This window comes from Nyctereutes procyonoides, unplaced genomic scaffold (assembly GCF_905146905.1).
Source record: "Nyctereutes procyonoides isolate TBG_1078 unplaced genomic scaffold, NYPRO_anot_genome, whole genome shotgun sequence".
Classification (NCBI taxonomy): domain Eukaryota; kingdom Metazoa; phylum Chordata; class Mammalia; order Carnivora; family Canidae; genus Nyctereutes; species Nyctereutes procyonoides.
The window spans coordinates 12,583,917-12,599,336 of NW_026575146.1; the positions used below are offsets into that span (position 1 = coordinate 12,583,917).

General features: G+C 38.7%; 1 long non-coding RNA gene across 1 annotated transcript in view; it reads left to right on the top strand.

The window, feature by feature from the left end:
- LOC129499659 (uncharacterized) overlaps positions 1-5,865 on the top strand; it is a 32,530-nt gene extending 26,665 nt beyond the window's left edge. Inside the window, exon 3 of the long non-coding RNA XR_008662431.1 lies at positions 4,719-5,865. This is a non-coding gene — a long non-coding RNA (uncharacterized LOC129499659). The remainder of the gene's footprint in view (positions 1-4,718) is intronic.
- Positions 5,866-15,420: the final 9,555 nt, after the last annotated feature.

The following is a 15,420-nucleotide window of genomic DNA, read 5'->3' on the forward strand; positions in this document are numbered from 1 at the left end:
GTGTTGTTCAAGACATTTTATACTTCCTAATTAATTGTAAGCTTTCTATATCAGTTCCTGAGAGATGTGTTAAAAATACCTACCATGCTTAGGTCATGATCTTGGGGTCCTGGCATTGAACCCCAGGTCAGGCTCCCTAGCAGGGAGCCTGCTTGTCCATCAGCCCCTCCTTCCACTTGTGTTTTTTCTCTCTCTCAAATAAATAAATAAAATCTTTAAAAAAAATACCTACCATGATGGGGGATTTAATAATTTCTTTAGTATATATATCATTATTTATCTTTATAAATATTTTAAGGCTATATTTTGGGGGGCATGCAAGTCAGCATTATTATATTTTTTTTTTTGGTGGTTGTTCTTTTTATTGTTAATGATAGGCTCTCCCATTTTTTAAGTAGCCTCCATGTCCAACGTGGGGCTTGGACTCATGATCCTAAGATCAAGAGTCCCATGCTCTACCAATTGAGCTGGCCAGGCACCCAATGGTAGCCCTTTCTAATACCTAATACTATTGCCTTAAAGTATTTTCTATTAAAGATTTTATTTTTAAGTAATCTCTATACCCAGTGTGGAGCTTAAACGTATAACCCTGAGATCAAGAGTTGCATGCTCTAGGACAGCCTGGGTGGTTCAGTGGTTTAGCGCTGCCTTTGGCCCAGGGTGTGATCCTGGAGTCCTAGGATCCAGGCCCACGTCAGGCTCCCTGTATGGGGCCTTCTTCTCCCTTTGGCTGTGTCTGTGCCTCTGTGTGTGTGTGTGTGTGTCTCTCATGAATAAATAAAATCTTTTTTTAAAAAAGTTGCATGCTCTAACACCTGAGCCAGCTGAGTTCCCCTATTTCCTTAAATTTTATTTCATCTGATTAATACTACTTTTCTGCCTTCATTTGTTTAATATTTGGTGTATTTTTTCCATAATTTTACTTCGCATTTTGGGCATTCTTCCCTTTTATGCTTGCAAAGAGCATACATATAGGATTTGTATTTCAATTCAGATAATTTCTGCTATTTAACAGCTGAATTTAATGTTTCCACTTATTAGGATTACTGATGGATTTATCTCCACCATCTTATGTGTGCTATTTAACATTTTTTTTCTTGTTATTTGGGTTTTTACTGATTCCAGTTGGATTGATTTTGTTCCCTTTTTCCTTCTTCAGTGTTCTAAAAGACATATTTTATTTCTGTTAGAGGCTACCCTTAAATTTTGAATATGCTGCATTTGACTTAAGAAAGACTACATTTATTTATTAAATTTTATTTATTTATTCATGAGAGACACAGAGAGGGAGGCAGAGACACAGGCAGAGGGAGAAACAGGCTCATGCGGGAACCCGACATGGGACTCGATCCCGGGTCTCCAGGATCATGCCCTAGGCCGAAGGTGGCACTAAATCGCTGAGCCACCAGGGCTGCCCAAGAAAGACTACATTTAATTAATAGCTCTGTTCTCTCTTCTCCCATGTTATTGTTGTCTAGTTTATTAGTTTCATTTGTTTGTTTTTTAAGATTTTATTTACTTGAGAGAGAGACAGAGATAGCAAGACAGCATGAGAAGGGAGGAGAGGGAGAAGCAGGCTCCCCGCTGAGCAGGGAGCCCAATGAGGGGCTTGATCCCAAAACCTTGGAGATCATGACCTGAGACAAAGGCAAACAGATGCTTAACCAACTGAGCCACCCAAATGCCCCTGGTGGCGCCTATTTTTAAAAGTGTCCCCAAATTAGCCTTCATTATTAGAGTTGTAGAGTATCCCACACATAGCACTTCTCTTCCTCTTTGAAATTCAGAACCAATATGGAGAAAGAGGGGGAGAAAGGCAGGAATTAGAGGTGGAAGATGAGAAATACAATATTAGCTTTATTTCAGATAAAGCTGATAGAGAAAATGATTTTAGATCTGTGGCCAGATGGACTTGCTGATACTTTATTCCTGAATTAGATGGATTTAGCCCCCCATGGCACAGTGAGACAACAGCAGGTCTCCCTAATAAGGCTGGTTATTCACCACCTGGACCCAGGCAGACCAGAATGTTCCTTCTGTGGAGGCAGGCAGGTCTGAAAGGAGAGAGAATAGCGGGGCTGAGCCAAGCATGGTGAGCTGTGCCTCCTAAACTTTCCCATTCTCCTGCCTTTGGGTGGAATGGTTAAGTAAGCAGAAAGAAGTTATGAGTGTTCTTATGTTAGCACTGTGGAGATGAGAGTAGAATTTCTTTCGATGGATATATGAGTGGGAAGTAATTGTTTCTCTAACAATTATTACTATTACTGCTGTTCTTGTTAATATTATTTTCTGTAGTTCCTGCTAAATGCTGATTTCCCATGAAGCTAATATTTCAGCTGCAGGACTCTTAACTTGATGGACCCTCCCCAGGCTATGAAACCAGGAAGAAGCAACACCCCAAGATAGTGGAAGAATGTAGTCTTGCTGGTCTGGAGGTCATTTCTCATCCTAGTGGTGGTCTTGGAGCTGCAGGAGAGGCGGGTGGACATTGGACAGCAGTTCCCAGTGGAAGCCTGCACTCCGTGGGTCCCATGGAGCATCAGAATCTTCCTCAGTGAGAAGAATCTGACTAGGACACTGCTCGGCTCTTAGCTTGAGGGTCATGTGACTTGGCACACACCACTGCTGAGAACTGCCCTGGCAAGGTAGGGGTGGGAGGGATGCTAGGTGTGGTGAAAGCCAGCCGACCTGAACAGCTTGCTCTGACAGTGAGATCAAAGGGCTGGAGTTATCTGAAGCCTTCCTCCATTACCAATAATGAATGTGAAGCTAAAATAAATTTTTCTAAACTATGACTGACTTTTTTTTAAAAAAAGAATAAATTTTGGCCAACTGTGTTAGAAGACTGATGTGTCTTTCATCCTCTTTACATAGGACAATATTTAAAAGTCCTTGTCACATTAAGAGATGAGCAAAGAGTATGGAGTCAAAAAAATGTACAGAATGAAATGTATTATAGAAGAGGTGAAATTATAACAAAAATAATTAAAGATTGTATTACATTCCTGGATTTTGTGAGTTTTTGTAGCATGTAGCTGCAATTTATTTATTTATTTGTTTGTTTCAAGTTTTTGTTTAAATTAGTTAACACACAGTATAATTTTAACATACAGCATAATACTAGTTTCAGGTATAGAATTTAGTGATTCATCACTTACATACAACACCAGTGCTCATCACAAGTGCCCTCCTTCATCCCCATCACCCATCTAGCCCATCCCCCACCCATCTTCCCTCCAACAACCCCCAGTTTGTTCTCTATAGCCAAGAGTCTGTTTTATGGTTTGCCTCCCTTTCTTTCTTCCCCACCATGTTCTGTTATTTAAATTTTTTATTTGTTGTGATTTCTGTTCTCATTCTAAGGAAAAGTAAACTTTTTTTAAAAAGATTTTTTAAAAAAGATTTTATCTATTCCTGAGAGACACACAGAGAGAGGCAGAGACATAGGCAGAGGGAAAAGCAGGCTTCTTGCAAGGAACCTGATGTGTGACTTGATCCTAGGACACTGGGATCAGGCCCTGAGCCACCCAGGCATCCCTTTTTTTAGATTTTATTTTATGACCAACAGACACGTGAAAACATGCTCAACATCAGTCAGCATCAGGGAAATACAAATCAAAACCACAATGAGATACCACCTCACACCAGTCAGAATGGCTAAAATTAACAAGTCAGGAAACAACAGATGTTGGTGAGGATGCAGAGAAAGGGGAACCCTCTTATACCGTTGGTGGGAATGCAAGGTGGTGCAGCCACTCTGGAAGATAGTATGGAGGTTCCTCAGAAAGTTGAAAATAGAGCTATCCTATGACCCAGCAATTGCACTACTTGGTATTTACCCCATGATACAAATGTAGTGATCCAAAGTGGCACCTGTATCCCAATGCTTATAGCAACAATGTCCACAATAGCCAAACTATGGAAAGAGCCCAGATGTCCATTGACAGATAAATGGATAAAGTAGATGTGGTATGTATGTGTGTGTGTGTGTATATATATATAGTGTATATATATATGTATATGGTATATGTATATGAATATTAATTACTCAGCCATCAAAAAAGTGAAATCTTGCCATTTGCAACCATGTGGCTAGAACTAGAGTGTATTATGCTAAGCCAAATAAGTCCGAGTAGACAGTGTCATATGATCTCAGTTATATGAAATTTAAGAAGCAAAATGGAGGATCATAGGGAAGAGAGGAAAAAAATAAAACAAGACAAAATCAGAAAGGGAGACAAACCATAAAAGACTCTTAATATAGGAAAAAAACCAGGGGTTGCTAGAGGTAAGAGGAGTGGGGGATGGGGTAACTGGGTGATAGGCATTAAGAAGGGCACCTGATGTGATGAGCACTGGATGTTATATAAGACTGATGAATCACTGAGCTCTACTTCTGAAACTGGTAATACATTATATGTTAATTAATTGAATTTAAATAACATTAAAAAACTGGTAAAAAAAAACACACAAAAAATAAATATTTTAAGTAATCTCTACACCCAACATGGGTCTGAAACTCAATCCCAAGATCAAGAGTCAAATCCTTCACTGACCCAACCAGCCAGGCATCCCAGAAATGTAAACTGTGTACCTAATTTTCTATTAATACTTTAGTATTCCTTTCTTAAAATGTGTTCCCCAAATTATGCAAGCTTTAGGTGCCACAAAACATGGATCCACCTCTGTTTTTTTCATTTTCATTTTCATTTTTTTAGTAGGGGTGAGGCAGAGGAAGAGGAGAGAGAGAACCTTAAGCAAGCTGTACACCAAGCACAGAGCTTGATGCTGGGCTCAATCTCAACAACCCTGAGATCATGACCTGAACTGAAATCAAGATTTGAACACTTAACCGACTGAGACACCCAGGCACCCCTACCCATTTTTTTAGTTTTACAAAAAGGTTTGCCAGTTTCTTTGCTTACCTCTCCTCTGTGTTTCTCATATCTTTTCTGGGTCTTTTTTTCCTTCTTACTCAAATACATCTTTTAGTGATCCTCCTGTGAATGTCTGCTAATGACCCTACTCATTTCCTCTCCCTTCAGAGGCCACTCTTATCCTAAATTTACGATTTATCACTTATTTGTTTTCTTGGTAGTTTTACAAGAAAAATAAATTGTTATGCATGTTTTAAAACTTTATCAGTGGACTAATGTTGAATCTATTTTTCAATTTGTTTTTTCCACTCAAAATTATGTTCCTGAGATTTTACTAAGTTGTTGAAGATAGCTATAATTTATTCCTAATCTTACTATATTGTATTCCATCATCCACATTTTACCCATCTTAACTGTTAATGGACATTGGCTTATTTCTAGTTTTTTACTAGTAGGCATAAAGCTACTTTAAGCATTTTCATAAACACCTCCTGCAAATGGATAGTTTCTCTAGAGTTTATACTTACGGGTGGAATTGCTAGGTCATAATGTATGGACATCTTCATAAAGCAAAATTGGTTTCCAAAATGACTGTACTAATTTACATTCCCATCAGTACTATATGACAAATTGCCTTGTTGCACATTGCTGCTGATGCCTGATAGTTTTAGGCCTGAATATTTGCCAATTTTTTGGATATGTAATGGTTCTTCATAATAGAATTAATTTGTGTTTTTCTGATTGGTAATAAGACTGAGTGACATTTTATATGTTTATTGGCCATTTATATTTTTTATAAAATGCTTGTGCAGTTCCCTTGGTCTTTTTAAAAAAATTGGTTTGTTTTTGCTCATTAATTTATAAGAATTCTTTACATAGCCAGGATACTAATCCCTTGATAGTTAACATATTTAACAAGTGTATATTGTATATAAAAATATATTTAGCAAATCTCTTTCTAGTCTGTGGCTGATCGCTTCATTCTCATTATGGTGGCTTTTGATAAAATGGATATAGTTATTTTAAATGTAGCCAAATTTGTCAATTTTTCCTCTGTGGCTTTCAGTTTTTATTTCTTGTATAAGAAAATGTTTATATCCTTGATATCATAAAAGTATTCTCCCATATTGACTTCTAAATGTTTATAGTTTTGTATTTTATATATAGTTCATGAATTCATTAGAGTTGATTTTTGTATATGATATGATGAAAGGGTATAAGTTCTAATTATGTACCTTATCAGTGTTTATTTTTATACATATATGTTCTTTTCTCCCATCTCACTTATTATACAAAAGACATATTGTTGGATAGAGGAAAATGGTACTCTGAGAAAAATATGTAACCTCAATACCTAAAGGTTGAAAATTAAATAGCTATGTTTCCAAGTTTGAAAGTTAAAGAAGAATAACAGGGAAAGAAAACCCACACAAAGGAAGTAGAATAAAAAACACTATAAAGAGCAGAAACCAAAAAAAAAAAAAAAAGCAGAAACCAATTAAATAGCCATTGTATAAATAATAGATTGATTAAACAGAAATCATGTTAAATAATAGACTCAAGAAAAACAAAATATTCTTTGAAAAGATTAACAAAATAGATAAACTCTGGTGTGACTACTCAAGAGAAATAAAAGGCATAGATAAATATCATGAAATTGATAAAGGTGTCACAAGTTTAGATGGAACAGGGGTAAAAAAGACAAGGAGATGCTTTTCACTAACTTTAGGAGGATTAAATTGAAAATAGAAAACATGAAAATTTCCAGAAAGATGTATTTTGATTTTGTGTCTATATCACTAACACTCTTACCAATGCTAATAATTTCTGTGTGGATAATTTTGGGTTTACTACATAAAACAACCATACAACATGTGAATTATAACAGTATTTTTCTTTTCCCATTATCCCTGTGAATGTCTCTACAAATTTCTTTTAGAAGTATGTATTAGAACTTCTCATTCTGTCTTCCATGTCTCAGAAATTCTCTTTTATATTTCCATCTTGTTATCTCTGTGTTGTATTACAGGTGGTTTATTCAGGTCTGTTTTTCAGTTGACCATTTTACATGATTTATTCATTGAGTTGTTAATTTGAATGAATTAATCTTTTATTTCCAAGAGTATAATTTGGTCCTGGCTCAAATCTGTTTATTCTCTGTTCATATTGTCTTCTTGTTCCATTATTTCAATTCCTTCTTTTACCTCTTTAATAATCTTAAACATAGTAATGTTTCTAGTACCTTTTAAGAGTGTTCAATTATCAATAGTTCTATGATTTTGTTGATAATTGAGCCTTTTGATTCATCCTCATATCCTCACATGGTTTGTAATTTTTTATTGTGAGTTCATCTTAAGCAGTGATGGTCCTTTCTGTGGGAGATTGTAGATTTGTCCTGATATGTGGATTAATTTTTGGTTCTGCAAGGGTCCTAGAGTTTTCATGGGCCTTGAGCAAATTTGTTTTTCTTGCCCAACTTTTTGTTAGTGTGTCAGCTGAGAATTCTTGTCCTAAAAGACTAGCATAAAATTCAATCCTACACTCAGGCATGGTTTAATTTCTTATCTCAGAAGAGATGTTTCTTTTTCTTTCAGACTCAAAGCCTTGACTATTACAAGATACCTTGCTCTTTTTCCTCATTGGACTTCTTGTTAGTGCCATTTTTATGGACTAAGCAACTTTGCAAGAGCTTTTCCTTAATTCATCCTCTTAATTCCAGATATTCATCTTGAGTGGACCCAAGGCCATGTCCTTTGTCTTCATGTGAGGTTTATATCACAACCTCCATTCTCTAGGTGCTGGTTCCATCAGCCCAACTTTCTAATTCCAGCTACCAGAGAATTCCCCTTTCTTCCTTCTTGACTCAGTTATCTATTTTTAAAAATGTAATTTATCTGTGTAGCAATAATTTGTTTATTATATTTTATCCTAGAGAGTGTCCACATCAGCCTTTTCATGTTGCTAGAACCAGAAGTGGTAGAAGAAGTCTTGATTTACCCCCAAATTTACCTCCATATTTAAAAAAAAAAAAGATTCTATATATTTTAGAGGTGGGGGGAGGAGTAGAAGGAAAGTGAGAAAGAGGCCTAAGACTCTGTGCTGAGCTCAGAGCATGGCGCCAGGCTCCGTCCCACGATCTTGAGATCACCGTCCGAGTGGAAACCAAGAGTCAGACACTTAACTGACTGTGCCACTAGGCATCCCTGCAACATTTAAATAAATGCTCTCCATTAAGTGTAATTATGGGTGATTTTTCTTTTCTTTTTTTTTTTTTTATAAGATGTTATTTATTCATGAGAAACACAGACACAGAGAGAGTGTGAGAGTGGCAGAGGGAGAAGCAGGCTCCATGCTAGGAGCTGGATGTGGGACTCGATCCCGGGCCTGCAGGATCAGGCCCTGGGCTGAAGGGACCGCTAAACCGCTGAGCCACCCAGGTTGCCCCTGATTTTGATTTTCTATTAAAGCCTTTTATTGCCTGGACTTCATACAATGACTATGTAATATATTGATTATTTGAAAATATTGTAAGATGATTTTAATTTTGAAATGAAAATTGGATTAGGATATCATTTTACTACTGTACAGCTCAAAAATCATTTTACTTTCAACTATCTATGTTAAGTAGGGGGAAAAGTTGCACAAAGTTCTAAGATTATTTTATGTTAGACTTTAGAAAGCATCACCAATTCAGATTAAATGAGGAAAACAAATTTAAATTCGTCTAAAACTAAAATATTTTTTAATGCATTTAAAAAAAGATATATTTAGAAGAGAGAGCATGGGTGGGGGGAGGGGCAGAGGGAGAGAGAGAATCTGAAGCAGACCCCACACTGAGTTCACAGCCCAACATGGGGCTCAGTCCCACAACACTGAGATCATGACCTGAGCTGAAATCAAAAACCAGATGCGTAACCAACTGAGTCACCCTTGAATATTTTTTATAAAGGTTTTTATTTTTAAGTAATCTCCACATTCAGTGTAAGGCTTGAACTCATAACCCCAAGATCAAGAGTTTCATGCTCTACTGACTGAATCAGCCAGGTGCCCCTAAAGCTTGAATATTTTTAATGCTGTTTTATTTCTTCAAGTAAATGCAATAAATGGAACAACAAATGGTGTCAGGAAAGGCCCTATGTTCTATAATAAACAAATATTCATTGTTTTATGCTTCTGAACAGGAAGATATTTCTCCCTCCTGACTCAACTCCTCAATCCTCCTCAATCTCAATTCCTTAATCTTTAGTTATGATGAAGTTCGAATATCCTTGAGATTGTTGGACTGATAACTTTTGAAATGTCCATGGTTTCAATTTCCTAATGATATTTGTGTATGTTTGTTTCTGGGTATATCTGGGGATGTGCGATGTGTCTTGAGGTGTGAGAATGTTGAATGTGTGTTTGAGGGAGATTGAGGAAGGTGTGGGTGTGTCCATGCCGGATGATTTTTGATTCTCTTTTTCAATGAATATATTTAGTTTTAGTCTTGTACCTATTCAAATGATCAGTAATTCTAAGTTATTTAGACTCCAATAATGTTTTTCCCTAAATGATTTGCCAATATGGATAAACTGAAATATTCTTAATTTGAAGGTTTTAAAAAATCTAAATTATTCCCCACAAAGGTCACATAAAAAATCACTCAGTGTATTATTTGAACATTTCCCTCAGAGCCCATGCTTCCTTCGAAAGCCTTTATAATAAATTTTATGAAAAAAAATTCTGGAAGTGCCTGCCTGGCTTAGTTGGTAGAGCATGAGACTCTTGATCTCGGGGTTGTTAGTTCGAGCCCTGCTTTGGGTGTAAAGCTTACTTAAAAATAAAATCTTAAAAAAAATTAAAATTAAACAAATTTTGTATAGAACAGAAGATTGCCACTGTTATGAAATGTGTAAGACTATTTCTACAAAGGAACTTTCAATGGAATATAAACATCTCTTTCATAAATAACTTTCCTAATACCTTAGAAATTATTTTTTTTTAGTTTTTTTTATGAAAGAAGAAAGATGGAAAAAAGAATGTAACCTAGTAAAGTCTAATCAAACATAAATAATGTTTCTTTATAAATCTAGCATTTTCCATTCCCAAATTATTGGTAGTCCTGATCTGGGAGAAGGAAGGAAGTGGCTCCTATGTTGTGGCTTAGTTGTGCATGGAAGGTGTAACTACAGTGTACTAGAACAGCCTGGCAGTGTCCAGCCCTGGAATTTGACTCATCTGCTGACTTGGGCAGAAGCTACAGAACCAAATTCAGCCTGGGAAATTAGGAGACGTGCAGCATTTTGAGCTTCACCCAGGAGGTTCCAGAGAACATGGCCAATGGTCATGGGCCTTCCCTAAAATGTGGACCAGCTAGAGATTTTAGAATTTAGATTTCTATAGTTCCCCCAGTACTTCTGGTAGGTGGTGGGTGTCAGGTGTCAGGGGATGTTCAATAAGAAGGAAACTCATATTTGACAATCCAGATAGGCAGGTAGCGTCAAATATAGTCATCAGTGAGTACCAAGGCCATAGCAGGCAGCCAAGATTGGAGAGACCAGACTCAGTGCCAAGGGAGGGTGAAGGGATAAACCTGCCTTAGCGGTAGGAGCAAAGTGGAGCCCCCAACTCAGAAGGATAGAATAATAGGATTCAATGGCTGAGCCCAATCCCAGGAAAACAAGACAAGCATGTGGTTAGCATGTGGTGTGTAAAATGCCACCTGACCTCAGTTACAAGGTCCAGCATAGACCTAGAGGACAGCAGCAGAGGGGAACTGATGTCCTGTCTAAAGCATCTGGCCATGGCTCTTGAAATCTACCACTCCACTCCCAAGTAGGTGATGACTGGTCCTTGAGCCAGAGGGAGCTACACCAGCTGGGGAAGATGAATGGAATTTTTTCAACTCTAGTTTTATTTACTTTTGAACATACATTTTTGAATCAAAAACCAAAACTCTATGGAAAGATATTCACAGGAAGTCTCGCTTCCGCTGTCCTCTCCATTCTGTCCTCCTCCACCCCCTATAGATAACCACCCCCTACAGATAGTTATCCTTGCAGTGTTTCTTTTCAAGAATGTAAACAACTATGTATACATATTCTTACTCCCCCTGCCTGTTATACAAAAGATAGCACACTATATATTTTGTTTTATTTTATTTTATTTTATTTTTTTACTTGACAATATGTCCTGCAGATTTCTCTACACCAAAAGATGGAAATCTTTGTCTTCTTTTATGGCTGCATGGTACTCTGCTGTGTGGAAGTCCCGAGTTATTTGGAGTAAAGGTCCTATTAGTGCTGAACACTTGGGTTGTTTCTAATCGTTTGCTCTTACAATGTCACAAGGCACGATCCCAGATGGTTGTCATCTGTACTTTTACAAGGTACCAATAGCATAGATGCTTAGAAGTACGGTGGCTGGTTAAAGGGTAAGTTCATTGATGGTTTTGTTCATTATTATCAAACCTTTCCAAAAGAACTTCCATTTTCTGCTAACCCTAACAATATATGAGAATTCCTGTTCCCCCACAGCCTCACCAGCACAGCATGCTGTCAGACTTTTAGATTGTTACCAAGCTGGTGGGAAGGTTGTAATTTTGAAGTCCAATGAAGGGTGAATTGGACTTTTATTAAAGGCCCCACTAAGTAATGCTTCATTATTTGGAATGTTCCTATTCCTTCCTTCTTTTTTTCCCTTTAATCACCATAGGCCCAAATATTTTGTGTTTAGCTATATGGGCTTAGTTATGTATTCCAAAACCTGAAGCATTCTGGATGTAATGAATTAAACTGGCTGGTGTAGGTAAGATGAAGAATTTAGAATCCTGACTGATGTCCTGGCTCCTGGGAACCCTGCAGCTTCTGCATTGCCAACGCCTCCTGGGTCCCCCTCCACCAACCTCAGGCTGACCTCCTGGCCTTGACTAAACATCTCCCTGCCCGTTTCCTGACCACCAGGAGCCCGCCAGCCGCTGCCTCACAAATATTTCCTGTGACACGTAGGATGCCACAGAAAGAATTTTTGAAGACTTATGTGAAGTATAGCTCACAGACTCAGAGCAAGAATAACCATGAGAGCCCAGCCAGAGTGCCTTGAGTCTGTGGAGGAGTGGCTCAGGCTATTTTCAATAAATTTCAGTAAATTTAGTAAGTGTTGATATAGAAGGATACATCTTTTTCATGTGTGCTCATATCATTAAAAATGGCTTTGAGTAAACCCCTGGAGAAGCATGAAGTGTTTTTATGAACATAAAGGACATTCTTGGTGGTTACAACTAAAACAGATAAAACAGTCCCAGGTGCCCTGGAACTCCTGCCTCTCTGCGCTGGAGAAAATGTTCCTGTTCCCTATGAGACACCTGCTGCTCAATTTTTAGCTACTTTCAGCGGGGAAGTTTCATATGGGGGCTGCCAGGAATCAAATTAACACATACATGAGAAAATTAAATATGTGGTATATTCCAAAATTTGTAAATTTAAAACTTTTCAAAACAAAGAAATTAAATCGGATCCTGACCGATGTAATACAATGCCAAGATTGCATGCCACCTAAGAGCAAAAAATGAGAAGTTAAACCGAAGTATCCAGAAAGTACATCTCTCTCTCTCTCTCTCTCTTTCTCTCTCTCTCTCTCTTTTTTTTTTTTTTTGGAAAATATATCTCAATTGAACTATGATGAGCTTAGTTTTAGATCAGTCATACTAATTTTTTATAGTGCAAAGAAATAGTGAATAACTATATCTAGTCATTTTAATAATCCCAAGCTCTTTGAAAGTATAGTGAGAAAGATTTGGCAACAATGTATTTTAATTATAGCATCTTTAAAAAATTGTCTATAGGGTGGCCACAAAGTCTTTTCTCATGCTAGTTTAAAATTATATGGATGTTTTTTTCCACAAAAATCTTGTTTTCCCCATGTTGTTCCAGACATATGTCCCCACAGATAGCTGAAAATCACTGAAGCATCCATGATGATGGCTGTTGCTAAGTCTTTGAGTCTTGTTACATGGAGTGGGGAACTTTTCTTTTATAATGACTAAAGGCAAAATTCCCCATTTGTTAAGTAGGGACCCTGAGGAGGTCATGCTGAAGGATGTTCCCTAGCTCCACGAGCAGAATGTTGATGCACTCCCTGTTGCAGAAGGGAAGGGAGGCTGTCTCACTTTCTCATTTTGTATCGACCACCAGAAAGTGCATTCAGATGAACAGGAGTGGCTGGCACTTCCTTTGGGCTAATATGGTTGGTTCTATCAGGTGATCTTCTGAACTCGCTGCCCATATCTGACAAGAATGCTTGTCAAGCAGACAACGATTCTGCTTCATTTCCTCAGAATAATGGGTTGATTACTAAGGATACATTCTCATGCAGAGGGACTTTGTGACTGTTCAGGAAGCATCAGAGGAGCTCTAATGTATCAGTCACACTAGTACCATCTTCAGAGGAAGGGGATGTGACCCTGTTAGCACTCTGACTGCAGAGATGATTTATTTATCCAACTAATGCTAACAGAGGACGAGGACCCATGTTAGGTCCTGGATATACAGAACTGTGGGGTGCCCTCCTGGAGCGCTCAATAGGGGTGGAGACATAAACATTGACAAATATTTACAACATACTAAGGATTAAAGTAGTGATGTCTATGAGTTCATTTTGTAGCTCAGAGGTGACTATTCCACTATGGATGTGAAAGTTGGGACCAGGAAATTTTCACAAAGGGAGTGACATTGAACTCAATTTTGAAAGACAGTAGCTTTTGATGAAGCAGTGGGAAAGAGTACAGAAGGTGGTAAATGCAAAGGCCAAGAGGAATGAGAGAGAGAGCCCGGTGGGGTAAGGAATTAGTAATGGAGGGGGCCAGACACTGGAAGAAGTGGCTGGACATTCAAGGAATGGCTACACAAAGGCACAGTGAGCAGAAACTGGCAATAGTAGGTCAGAGCAGAGAGGACACCATTGTGACCGGGCAGGGCTGTCCCCAGGGTCCCCATGATGAGCTGGCTGGCCACAGGGACAGGGCCCTGCAGGGGAACAGGAACACCCTCAGGGGTCAGGGGTTGGTGGCTAGGAGGAGGAGACACTGGTGAAAGAAGCATGGAGAAGTTTCAGGCTAGAGCAGTCTTAGGGAAGTCAGAGAAAGAAAAAGCTAATTTTGAGATCTGAAGAGCCATCAGAGTAGTCACCAAATGGTTCACTTGCCTCCCTTTGTAGAGAATGAAGTTGAAGTCTCTGCCAATATGTACTGCTTTGGGGCCTTGTGTCCATGCCATGTCCCATTGCACCCACACTCCTGAGGTTTTTTGTTCCTGCTTGGTACTTAGAAGAGCTTAGCTGGTCTAAACAGACCTCTCACCCTAGCACCAATAAACAGGTGTAGAATGGAAATCATAGGACACCACACTTCAGATTTCAATATGTATTTCCAAAAGACTGAAGCAGAGGAAAGACAAGAAAAAAACTCAAGAGATTTCCTAGAAAGAAAAAGACCATTAGGAATCATAGGTGAACTTTTTCCAGTGGCCAGGTGACATAAAAAAATCATAATACGGCAGGACTTATGAAAGAAAGTGGAAGCAGGCAGATCAACTGTCCAGGGAACTTACCTATGGAAGGTCAGCAAGGAGGGTCATTCTACACCTTTTACCTTGAACCTAAAATTTTTATAACTTCCATGAATGATCTCACCTTAGTAAGATGGTCTAGCCTAGTTAATGATAAATGTGTCAAAGGATAAATTATAATTTGCAACATTATTTTTTCCCCCAGACCCACTGAGGTTTTTAGTAACAGTGTGTTGGGCTGTCTCTAGAAGTCTCCCTAATAATGTTCCTGTCCCTCTTTCCCTTCCACCCCAGTTTCTTTCTTCTTTGTCCTCTTCTCCATTGCAACCAACCCGGATGAGGTACATTTTAACCCTGTGCACCCCCATTCTTTGTTATCGCAACCGGAGGGTCCCAAAGGGAGGTGCCTGGGTGGCTTAGTGGTTGAGCGTCTGCCTTTGGCTCAGGGCGTCATCCTGGGGTCCTGGGATCGAGTTCTGCATCAGGTTCTTCACAGGGAGCCTGCTTCTCTCTCTGCCTATGTCTACGCCTCTTTCTTTGTGTTTCTCATGAATAATTAAATAAATTCTTTAAAATACCAAAAAACACCAAAAAAGGGTCCCACGGGGCCCACAGGCAGGATGGGGGTTCAGGAGGCCAGCAGTCTCCTTCACTTCTGCCCTCCCTCCAGCCTCAGTACTAGCAATTTTCTTCGGTAGTGGAGAGGTTCACTGTGCTTCATTATCACCTCCGAAGTAAAAATGCTTCACACCACAGAATCATGCCCCATCTAGCCACAGAATCATGGAATGACTTGGCTGGAAAAGCACCTCCAGACTGCACGCCCCTCTGTCTTCCTCACGTAGTCTCTACCTAGCTTCATCTACCATGGATTAACTGTAACAGAGCTAGGGATGACAAATCCTGGGATTCCAGCCTGTAGGAAATGGGATGAGGACCCAGAAGCCTGAACTGTCAGGATGGAAAGAAAACCTTTTCAATGTTTTTTTCCTTTCCATACT